The sequence below is a fragment of the Balaenoptera physalus genome (assembly GCF_965194825.1).
Source record: "Balaenoptera physalus genome assembly, chromosome: 6".
Classification (NCBI taxonomy): domain Eukaryota; kingdom Metazoa; phylum Chordata; class Mammalia; order Artiodactyla; family Balaenopteridae; genus Balaenoptera; species Balaenoptera physalus.
In genome coordinates, this window is record NC_138885.1 from 50738118 (window position 1) to 50751114 (window position 12997).

The following is a 12997-nucleotide window of genomic DNA, read 5'->3' on the forward strand; positions in this document are numbered from 1 at the left end:
CTGTTACTACTTCACCCCAAAATACATAAATTTTTTGTTTTTGTCTTAACAATACTATGAATGGATAAAATTTCCGCTTGTTTTTATCACATTGAACAGCAGTTATTATTGTGTTGTGTTATATAATATACAAATACTGCCAAGATAAAGTCCATGTACTGTCAGTTTAGCCAAAATATTGTTAAGCAAACCCTTAAAAACCTGAGCCTGTTGCTTCAAACAAATGTGTTAATAAATCAAATATCAATTTTAAGAGACGTGTTTTCTCTTTCCAAAAATAATTGTGGGGGGTTCAGAATTAACAAAGTTCTTATTTAAATATTAGTAGTTTATCATAAATTCAATTGAGAAATGGGAAAAAAAGTGTTGTGATATAGGAAGAGCACTGGCACTTTATTACTATCATTGATTATTTTAAAAATAATACACTCTCTCAAACTGATATACTTTTCCATTTCATCCTTTTGCCTTGAGAGTGAGGTGGTAGAGATATGTTAAATGCTAAAGAAATATTTCAAGGTCATAACATTCCTTTTGATCTCGTGTGTGGAGTTCAAATTGTCCTCCAGTATAAATAAACAGTACACTCAAGACACAGTTCTTAGATAGATGCACAAATGTTACCTTAATCACACACTTCTATTTTTGAAACTGGGTCCATATGTAAGTACTCAGGCATACATTCATTAGTAACATTGACCATTTTCTGAAATCAGACTATAGTATATTTTGAACATGCTTGATAGGTTGTCCTTATTTTTTCTTGCATTTGCATACTCATATATAAGAGGTCTTCCACATTTGGCAGGGTCACTTAAGATAACCCCTTCAGAATATAAATGATATGAAGACAGTAATGATTCAGATCTTTTTATAAGTATAGATTTTGAGATACACAGTTGTTCTTACTTCACACTTTATTTGACATTGTAAACACTATTTCTGTTATAAATCAGTGTCTCAGCTGCACTTTGCAACTTGGAGTAGACCATTGAGCCGTCCTCTTAAATATTATGACATGGAGAAAATCACATTGTGCTTTAACCTATCAACAAAGGAGCAAAGCAATTACAGAGCTAAACAGAGTCCAGGAAGACCCAATAAAGAAAAATCCAAGAAAATTTGGTGAAAATTCTTAAGGGGCCTTCCAATGTTTAATTTAGGCCTGAGGCATGATTAATATTCTGATTCTAATTCAAAAGACTGAACCACAAAGGTACATCTTTTGGGTATTTTTAATAAGCATAGTACAACACTCTGTGAATTAACAGCTGGTCTGACTGGTATTTTACTTCTTCTTTGCTTACTCAAGTGAAGCAGTTAATATTAGTATAATCATCAAACTAACAGTAGTCCGGCGGAGGGACAGATATTTTTTTTTCCTAGTGTTGTGATGGAGAATATAAATTTTGAAATACACACAAAAAAATCCATGACTGTATTAATATTAATCAAACCATTGTTTTAGATCCAATACACAATAGAAGTGCTTTTTTTAAAAAAAGGAAAATACAAATTTAAAGCTCTATTCCATTGGAAAAAAATAAAATGGCATATTTGTATATTTCACACTTTGAAAGGATAAGCAAACTATCAAATACTAAAATAATTAAATAAAATTAAATAGATGTTGACAAATATTGAGAATAATATTATGAAAAGTGATAAACCACTTATTGTCAATATGATTACTAAAATTATCTAATAACTTTAAAATGGAAAAGTCTTTCTTCATAAAACTGTATGAACAATTATAATATATTTTATATAAACCCAAAACAAAGGTCACATTTTCCTAGTCAGTGAAGAATAATATTTAGAACATGCAGCATTGATTTTCATAATTTTGACTGTTTGCAAATAAGATTCCAATTTGTCATGCTCATTCAGATTCAGATTAATCATTAGTTGTTAATGTTGGTTGAAAAGAAAAATTTTAATTTATTTGATTTTGATTTCTAATACATTTGAGAGGAAGCATATTTGAAGCAAAATTTGCAAAATAATTTTTTTACTCTTTTATTCAGGCCATATTTAATTGTCATGCCAAATTTCTCATAAGAAAGCTCATATTAAGCATTATTTGTAAGTCTAAGTCTAAGTCTTTTAACCATTGTGGTCAAATATAATCATTCTCCAAAACTAAATGAAACTACTATTTATATATATTTTATAGCCCTCATTAATGACATTTAATTAGCTTGTAAAATCTTTACCATTTGCTGTTTGTCATTGCATTTATGGGAAAAGACAATGCAATATTTTTATTGATATCATGAAATACTAACCAAAATATTACTACTGTGGTTCTTATTAAAATCATTGTTACAGAAAGTTAATTCTAATGCTCAAAGATGTATACTAAAATACTAATTAACTGTCTTAATGTTTTCGGGTATTTTTAAATTCTATATTCAACCATTTTTAAAAGACATGTAAAAGCAGCTTTAAGTAAGACTGTATTTAGAAACTGACCCATTTAATCACACTAATAGATATTATGCCACTTTCTATTTAGCAAATTAGGGATATGAAATGTGTCACAATATTATGTACAGTTAACAATGTTTTATGGTCTTTAAGGTTTCCTGAATCAAGTGTGAAGATTTTGTCTTTGAAGCATCAGTGGCACTATTAGTCTGATTACTGTCTTCATCCTTCCCAAACATTGTCGTTATGAGAAGAAAACATCTATGCAACCTCCTCTCCAATAACAAAATGAAATAAACACAAAGCAATATTCATGTTGGTTTCAGTTCCATAACCATAACATAAATTGAACATCAAATGTCACACACAGAAGTAATAGGGTATGTAGAAACTGTGACACACTGGTAAGTCTGCCCTTAATTAAAGCATTCAAATTCAATTTTTAAAAATTCTATGCAACCAAAGAAATATACACCGGCAGCAAGATTCAGTTTCAAAGTCATTGATTTGGGATTCTGGCTAGTAAATTGTGTATGTCAAAAGCTACCCAGGTTTGTAACCTTTGCTTGTCAAATATTAGCTGCTGAACTTGACTGATAAAAGGGTGAATTAAATTACCAACTAATACAAAGGGCATTTGTGACTGGCTGTTGAGGAAGTCCTGATATCAAATGCAGCTTTACTGAAAATAGATAATTTGTTTATTGGAGACATGTAGAAGAAAGATTGATTATGAAGTTTAGAAAAAGATAAAGAAGAGAGAAAAGAATAATTTCATTTTTCTTCAAAAATGCTCCAACCAGAACTGTAACACAAGCGTTTCAACTTCTTGCAATTATTAGAAGACTCCAGTATTGTAAGGAAACCCAGATTCTAGTTCTACTTTGGTGAGTGCCCTAGAAATTCATCTTAATTTTAGAACTCATTTAGAATTAATAAAACACCAAGGTTGTATTAAAGTATATGGTTTCTACTATTTTTTCCAGCTCTAAATCCTATAAATACTATTTTTCTGGCATAATATTAATGGTTGAAACTGAAGCTTAAATCTCCACACAAAAATATTTAAGAAAAAATTTCAGTATTTAAAGGAAGAGAAGGGTGCATGGGACCTAAAGGATGTATCTTCTTATAAGATTCTGGCCTCCAAGGACAAAAAGTTTCTGGAAAAAATTTTCAGACTTGGAAAATTATTTATAGTTCGCGATTTCTTAGAGCATTTATATATTATGGGTTATTTCAGTATTAAGTATTCAGACAGAGAAGTTTATTGTCACATTTAATACAAATTTTATTTAATCTTTAGAGTGAAATTTTATTACAAAAGTATAATCTCTTATTTTACTAGTAAGAACAGAGAATTCTGTTAAAGGAAATTTACAGGGAAGTTCACAAGGAAACAGCTCTTCTAAACCATAGATCGTATTTCTATTGGCAGAAACATAGCTGGTAAAGACTCATAGAATTTTAGCTATAGAAATATTTTCAAAGATCATATTCAAGATTTAGTATGCTGTTCTTATAAAACTGTCTTCTCATTTTAATACAGGACCCTCTATAGTCCATACCTTTGTTTATTTACTGAAACCAAACTAGTAGTACTTTTGGGTTACACTAAGATAATCAGTAAACAAGTAAACCATCACTTATTGTATAACATTGGCTCGCTCTTTATATAGTAATCAGTTTTGCTTCTATTCTGACTGAATTTTTTAGCTACCGTTTGAATTTTGTAAGCACATTTATTTATTACATAAATTTAAATTCAGTAAACTTCTATGTTTTATAATAATTGTAAACCCTTATGTAATATCTTTTTAAAATAAAGATGCTAAATTAAAACAATTTCTATTGTCTTCCACAACTTATTTGTTAATGAAAAGCGTATTTGTGAAAAACCTCCATTTTATTTACCCCCATTAATTAAAGTGCGTGGCTTTGCATACATGAGATGTTTCTCAAGTTCAAAGGCTGTTTGCCAACTTTGGTATTATGGGAAGAAGTGGCCCAACAGTTGATTTGGTAAGTAACTAACTTGGGTGTTAAGAATGCCTGGATGGCGGACTGGTTAAACAATCACAGGAATCAAAATCGCTGGAGAAAACACGCTGACAAAGAGACAGTATTTTTCCGAATGTTTTGACTGTTTTTTCATTCTGTTTCAGGATGAAAAGAGGAAGAATTGATGAGAAATTGGCATTACTTTGGGACAATGGCTGGAGCCACGAGAGAATATGTGCAAAAATATGACAGTGGTGGCAGGTGCTGGAGGAAGACTGGCAGGTAAGGCCACCAGGGCTCAAATGGAGGTTAGGGCTGTGTGTCCATAAACACTTAATTCTTGGTGTGTGTGTGAGGGGGCTGAAAATGCAAAAATTCAAATCAACGTCATGCATTAAGCTGTTTATATTTGTTATTTAGCTCACTGAGAAAGAAAATTATATTGACTAGTGAATAATCAAAAAACATTCTTTTAGGCAACCAAGTGCTGATAGAAATGAATACAACACAATCCTTGCCCTCGAGGAATGAAAAAGAAACATCACCCCTGCCCTTTAGAAGTTTACAGTTTAACTGGGAAGATAGAAATAGGAATGTTGTTTTGGAGATAAGGGCAGAATTATACAGTAGTTCAGGAATGAGTGACATAAACTCTGGCTAAGGGTGTTCCGATTGAGCAGAGTATTATAAAACGGAGTATAAATTTTTCAGAAAAAGGAGATGGAGGAAAGGAATAAGGATAGGCACCACAATCCATGGCGCATTTGGAAATCATGATCAGCCAGTATGGTGTGGTGAAAGCAGAACATATAGAGTAGAGAAGTTGCAAAGGCTGATGTAGGAATGGCAAACTGATGGGAGGCAATGAAGCCCACACATTACATGGTTATCAGCCCATAGAGTGGTGATCACAACTCTGTCTGCCCCAAAGACCCATTTTTATAAAAAATATATATTTATTATATATGAGTAGTATATGCACACACATATGCATATATATGAAATAGTATAAAGATATAATCTTCACTTCACTATTTAAAAATAAAATTTATAGATAATATAACTTATCCATATACTTAACTACAAAAAAACAACTTTAATATAAAGAAGAAAATTTCAAGACATAAATGCCCAGACGTGAGTGCATTAGAAGACATAATAAAGAATTCAGATGCTTGGACCTGAATCACTAAAGATAGAATCACATATAAATGCAGGCTGATTCAGGTGTGTTGAATTGGCAACATAAATACCACTAACATGGTTGTTACAAGTGATGTAATTTTCCTAAATGGTGAAGTTTTAAAACTTTTCCCTCAGTTTGCATAGGGCTACATTTCTGAAAAACTTCAGCAACAACAAAACTGTAAAAGAAAAAGACCTTTTACTTACTTGGGAAATGAAATTCAGTGTCGTCTTTTCACCCAGCTACTATCCGGTGATTCTTTTGAAAGTGATACAGAACTCAGGAAAAATATTCATTGATTGGGACTGTGCCATACAGGACATCTAACATCCCTCCCTGCTCCCCTTCCTCATCCACTAATTTCTAGTATCCCCCAATATAATAGGTACATTATAAAACACATGTAAACAGATATTTAAAAGAATGAGATTGCAAGCAGTATTGGGAAAGTTGGACAGCCAAATGCAAATCAATGAAGTTAGAACACACCCTCACACCATACACAAAAATAAACTCAAAATGGCTTAAAAGATTAAATATAAGACATGACAACATAAAACTCCTGGAAGAAAACATAGGCAAAATATTCTCTGACATAAATCGTACCAATGTTTTCGTAGGTCAGTGTCCCAAGGCAAGAGAAATAAAAGCAAAAATAAACAAATGGGACCCAAACTTATAAGATTTTGCACAACAAAGGAAACCATAAACAAAATGAAAAGACAACCTATGGACCAGGAGAAAATATTAGTAAATGATGCAACTAACAAGGGCTTAATTTCCAAAATATGTAAACAGTTCATACAATTCAATAACAAACAAACAAAAAAAACCTGTCCAATCAAAAAATGGGCAGAAGACCTAAAGAGACATTTCTCCAAAGAAGACATACAGATGGCCAATAGGCACATGAAAAAATGCTCATCATTGCTAATTATTAGAGAAATGCAAGTCAAAACCACCTCACACCAGTCAGAATGGCCATCACTAAAAAGTCTACAAATAATAAATGATGGAGAGAGTATGGAGAAAAGGGAACATACTCCGTTGGTGGGAATGTAAATTGGTGCAGCCACTATGGAAAACAGTATTCAGGTTCAAAAAACTAAAAATAGAGTTGCCCTATGATCCAGCAATCCCACTCCTGGGCATATACCCAGACAAAACTATAATTTGAAAAGATACATGCCCCGCTATGTTCATAGCAGCACTATTTACAATAGCCAAGACATAGAAACAAACCTAAATGTCCATCGACAGATAAATGGATAAAGATGATGTGGTATATGTTCCCAATGGAAAAAGATTGAAAATAAATAAAGTAAATAAGAATGAAATAATACCATTTGCAGCAACATGCATGGACCTAGAGATGATCATACTAAGTGAGAAAGTCAGAAAGAGAAAGACAAATACCATATGATACCACATATCTGGAATCTAAAATACAACACAAATGAACTTTTCTATGAAACAGAAACAGACTCACAGACATAGAGAACAGACTAGTGGTTGCCAAGGTGGGACGGGGTGGGGGGAGGGAAGGACTGGGAGTATGGGATTAGCAGATGCAAACTATTATATATAGGATGGATAAACAACAAGTTCCTACTGTATAGCACAGGAAACTATATTTAATATCCTATGATACACCATAATGGAAAAGAATATGATAAAGAATATATATATATGTATAACTGAATCACTCTGCTGTAGGACAGAAATTAACACATTGTAAATCAACTATATTTCAATAAAATTTCAAAAATAATAAAGGTATAAAAAAAGAATGAGATTACAAAGCAAAATAAATGTAAGTCTAATATTTTTTAAATACTCAAATGGGTCACTTGTGCAACTCAATGTTATATGAATTTCAGTTTGTAAACTATTGCTCTATGACAACAGAGAGCCAATGAGGGTGGGTGAGACAAGGCATAGCATCAGGAGGTTAATGTCTTCATAAAAGATACGTCTATATTTTGACACTGTACTAGATAGAACACAGGGAGGGCAGGTCAACTGTTACAAGTCTGTTATATATTTTTTTGAATAAAATTTTAAAAGAATGATGATTCAAACTGAAAATATTATAAGAATGACAAATGAGAGGAAAATTTTGATAGTATTTGAGTAGGCTTCCTATTAAAAAAATAGTATTATTAAAATTTTTATTAAATTTTAATTAAAATTTTTAGATTAAGTGTCTTTTCAGAAAAATAAGGTTTATTCAATATTCTTTAGTCCTGGCTGATGGAAAAATATATACAAGCCTTCTAAATCCTAATTTGGCCATTGAATCTACTCCTACCTTCACCATTAACAACATGCAAACTATCGTTCTGAGATTTTAAGGACAAATATGATTTTTAAAAATAGATAAGACTTTGACCGTGTACTCTGTTAACTGGGGCTAAATGTGTAAGCTTCTTTTCTTTTTTAGGTTAAGGGCCAATCTACAGACTGAATCTAAAGGACCTATCCAAATCCTCTCTTAAATGGGTCACCTTTTTTTTTTGGCTTTATTAGAGTTAACTTCTCAGTAGCATCATTTAGGAAAGAATTTTCTTTAAAAGCTCAGCTGCTATAGCAAAATACCATAAACTATATTCCTTATCAAAAACAGAAATTTATTTCTCACAGTTCTGCCAGCATTGTTGGGTTCTGGTGAGAACCCTCTTCTGGGATGCAGACAGCCGACTTCCTGTATCCTCACTGAGTGAGCTTTTACCCTCATAGTTGGGCTAGTTCTCTGGCATTTTCTAAGAGCACTAATCCCTTTCATGAGACCTCCACCCTCATTATCTAATTACTTCTCAAAGGCCCCATCTCTAAATATTATCATATTGGGCATTATATTTTAGCACATATATTGAGCGGGGGCAAACATTCGTTCCACAACACACAAATATAAGCAAAAATTTTAAACCACTTTGTCCTTCCTTCTAAAATCTCCAATTCTATTATTATATTATAATTTGTATTTTAAGCATTTTTTTTGAGATATAATTCATATACAATTCACCCACTTAACATTGCACAATTCAATATTCAGAGTTGTACAACAATCATCACAGCAATTTTATATCATATTAATCATGCAAGAAAGAAATCCCACACCCATTAGTAGTCACTTCACATCACCCCACCTCCAACCTTCCCAGACCAAAGCAACCATTAATCTACTTTCTGTCTCTATAGATTTGCATATTTTAGACATTTCATATAAATGGAATTATACAATATGTGGTCTTATATAACTGACTTCTTTTACTTAGCACAAAGTTTTCAAGGTTTATTAATGTTGCAGCGTGTACTTTATTCTCTTTATCATTAAATAAAATTCTATTGTATGGATATACCACATTTACTTATCAGTTATTGGACACAAGTTGTTTCCCTTTTTTGTCTATTATAAGTAGTGCTGCTATGAACATTCCCATGAGGACGCTTCTTACCTCTTTCTCTGTGAAACTTCTAACTGATCTACTGTTTTCCTTGTTGCTTTCATAAATCTACCAGCCTCCTCTTAATTGCTTTCCACCAAAACCTTCCTTGTTTTTGACACAGTGTTCTTAGGCTTGAACTTCTTCACACTCTATTCCAAGTAGAGTCAGTTCCCTTAGGGAGAGCCATGGAACTCTCTGTTCTTGCATCCTGCCTCTTCCCCTGGACAGTTCCTCTGCATCATTGCTCCAGAATTGGCATGGGGACAGCAGCCTGTTTTTCTCAGAGTGAAAATCCTACTCTATCAGTGGGACATTGGGTGGAGGTAGTAGCCTCTGGTCTTCTGAGCTTACCTTTCCCAGCGTGAGATCCATTGCCCTATGAGTGAGCTGTAGTGATAACAATGAGGGTTCTGTATTCTCAGCCTGTCACACCTGGAGTAGAGCTTCTGCCCTACAAGTGGGGTTGGATGAACAGAGACTGAGACCTCTCTGCTGCTCTTGTCTAGAATAGAGTTTCTGCCTCATCAAGGTTGGTAGGGTGGTTAGAAATGCTGTTGGTCTGGCACTCCTGGGAGAAATCGTAGCCCTGGACTGAATGCTGGGGTGAGAGGGAGCTTTATCTTGGCTGCATCCACCTGGAGTAGAGCTTCCGTCTTGCTCACCTGGTGGGGAGGAGTGTGATGTGGAAAATGACCTTTTAGTTTTATAATCTTGAAGAGACCAATTCCTCCCTGCCCTGACATAGACTTTTTTCTTTTTTGCAGTTGTCGTAGAGTGCTTTGAGATCCTTCAAGTTTAAAGTTGGGGATAAACAAATATTGAAAAGGAAAGAACTAGAAAGAGCTCTCTATAATTGAATGAAGGATCTAAAAAAATAACTTTAAAGAAAATACATATATATATAAAGTTTTCAGGTTGAAAGAGGTTAAAGACCTAAACAGTTGCAAAAATTATTAGCTCAAGGACACGGTGACTTGATACTGTTAAGATATCAATCTTTCTGATAGTGATCTCTAGATTCAATGCAATCACAGTTAAAATTCCAAAAGATTTTTTTTTGTAAAATTGATTAAGCTGATTTTAAAGTTTATGTAGAAATGCAAATAACCTAGAATAACCAAAAACAGTTTTAAAAAAGAATTTTGGGGACTTCCCCGGTGGCACAGTGGTTAAGAATCTGCCTGCCAATGCAGGGGACATGGGTTCAAGCCCTAGTCTGGGAAGATCCCACATGTCGCGGAGAAACTAAGCCAGTGCGCCACAACTACTGACCCTGTGCTCTAGAGCCTGTAAGCCACAACTACTGAGCCCGAGTGCCACAACTACTGAAGCCCACATGCCTAGAACCAGCTTTCTGCAAGAGGAGAAGCCACCACAATGAGAAGCCCGCACACTGCAACAAAGAGTAGCCCCCGCTCGCCGCAAGTAGAGAAAACCCACGTGCAGCAACAAAGACCCAACACAGCCAAAAATAAATAAATAAATTTATAAAAGAAAAAAAGAATTTTGGAAGACATACAACAATGCTATAGTAATCAAGATAGTGTGTTATTGTTAGAATAGATATATTAGTCAATGGAACAGAATAGATTATACAAAAAGACTCACAGTTACAACACTTTTGACAAAAGGACAAGGTAATTCAATGAAGAAAGTACAGTCTTTTCAACAGTCTTGGAGCAACTGGATATGCATATGAATCTCAATATTTAATTCATACAACACACATTTAATCTTAAGAACAAAGACCTAAACATTACTAAGTCACAAGTAAAAAAGTTATAGAAGAAAACAGTAGAAAATCTTTGCAAACTTGGATTAGGCAATGATTTCTTAGATAGATTACAAAAAGTAGGAACTATAAAAGAAAAATAATCATAAACTGTGAACTATCAAAATTAAAATATTATGTTTTTAGAAAGACATGATTAAATAAATGAAAAGGGAAGCCACAGAGCAAAATAAAATATTCACAACATATAAATTGTCAAAGAGCATGTATCTAAAATATAAAATGTATCAGTCATAAAAAGGTAAATAATCTAATTAAAAGTGTTGAAATGATTTGAACAGTAGCTTCACAAAGGATTATATACAAATGGATGATGAATACAAGAAACAATGCTCAACATCATCAGTAATCAGGGAAATTTATATTAAAACCACAGTGAGATTCCACTACAAACATACAAGAAAAACTAAAATTATAAAGACTGAAAATACCAAGTGCTGATGAGGACGTGGAGTAAATGGAACTCTCATGCAGTTCTGTGGGAAATGTAAAATAATACAAACACCATGTAATAGAGTCTAGCAGCTTCTTGTAAAATGAAATTAAAACACTCCCTAACACCGTATACAAAAATAAACTCAAAATGGATTAAAGACCTAAATGTAAGGCCAGACACTACAAAACTTTTAGAGGAAAATATAGGCAGAACACTCCATGACATAAATCACAGCAAAGTCCTTTTTGACCCACCTCCTAGAGAAATGGAAATAAAAACAAAAATAAACAAATGGGACCTAATGAAACTTAAAAGCTTTTGCACAGCAAAGGAAAGCATAAACAAGATGAAAAGACAACCCTCAGAACGCGAGGAAATATTTGCAAATGAAGCAACTGACAAAGGATTAATCTCCAAAATATACAAGCAACTCATGCAGCTCAATATCAAAAAAACAAACAACCCAATCCAAAAATGGGCAGAAGACCTAAATAGACATTCCTCCAAAGAAGATATACAGATTGCCAACAAACACATGAAAGGATGCTCAATATCACTAATCATTAGAGAAATGCAAATCAAAGCTACAATGAGGTATCACCTCACACCGGTCAGAATGGCCATCATCAAAAAATCTACAAATAATAAATGCTGGAGATGGTGTGGAGAAAAGGGAACCCTCTTACACTGTTGGTGGGAATGTAAATTGATACAGCCACTATGGAGAACAGTATGGAGGTTGCTTAAAAAACTAAAAATAGAAGTACCATACAACACAGCAATCCCACTACTTGGGCATATACCCTGAGAAAACCATAATTCAAAAAGAGTCATGTACCACAATGTTCATTGTAGCACTATTTACAATAGACAGGACATGAAAGCAACTTAAGTGTCCATCGACAGATGAATGGATAAAGAAGATGTGGCACATATATACAATGGAATATTACTCAGCCATAAAAAGAAATGAAATTGAGTCATTTGTAGTGAGGTGGATGGACCTAGAGTCTGTCATACAGAGTGAAGTAAGTCAGAAAGAGAAAAACAAATACCATATGCTAACACATATATATATGGAATCTAAAAAAAAAAAAAGGTTCTGAAGAACCTACAGGCAGGACAGAAATAAAGACGCAGTCGTAGAGAATGGACTTGACGACATGGGGAGGGGGACAGGTAAGCTGGGACGAAGTGAGAGAGTGGCATGGACATATATACACTACCAAATGTAAAACAGATAGCTAGTGGGAAGCAGCCACAAAGCACAGGGAGATCAGCTCGGTGCTTCGTGACCACCTAGAGGGGTGGGATATGGAGGGTGGGAGGGAGATGCAAGACAGAGGGGATATGGGGATGTATGTATATGTATAGCTGGTTCACTTTGTTATACAGCAGAAACTAACACAACATTGTAAATCAATTATAGTCCAATAAAGATGCTAAAAAAAAATTCTTGGAAGTCTATCAATTAGAAAGAAACACAATTTCCTGAATTGGTTTTCTCTCCTAATTACCTCTATAGTTGCCCTTTCCTATTATTTTGTACCCTTGTAATACAACACCCTCTTAACTGGTGTCTCTAACTTTTGTGTCTCCCTTCCCCAGTGTTTATTCCACAGAGCAAATAAAAAATTATGTTTGTGAAGCACAAAAAAAACACACAAAAAAAATACACTTACCATACAAATACATTTATTTTT

At 33.7% G+C, this 12997-nt stretch overlaps 1 long non-coding RNA gene across 1 annotated transcript in view; it reads left to right on the plus strand.

Moving 5' to 3' along the window:
* Positions 1–944: 944 nt before the first annotated feature.
* LOC309662480 overlaps positions 945–12997 on the plus strand; it is a 347855-nt gene continuing 335802 nt past the window's right edge. Inside the window, exon 1 of the long non-coding RNA XR_014264725.1 lies at positions 945–12393. This is a non-coding gene — a long non-coding RNA (uncharacterized lncRNA). The remainder of the gene's footprint in view (positions 12394–12997) is intronic.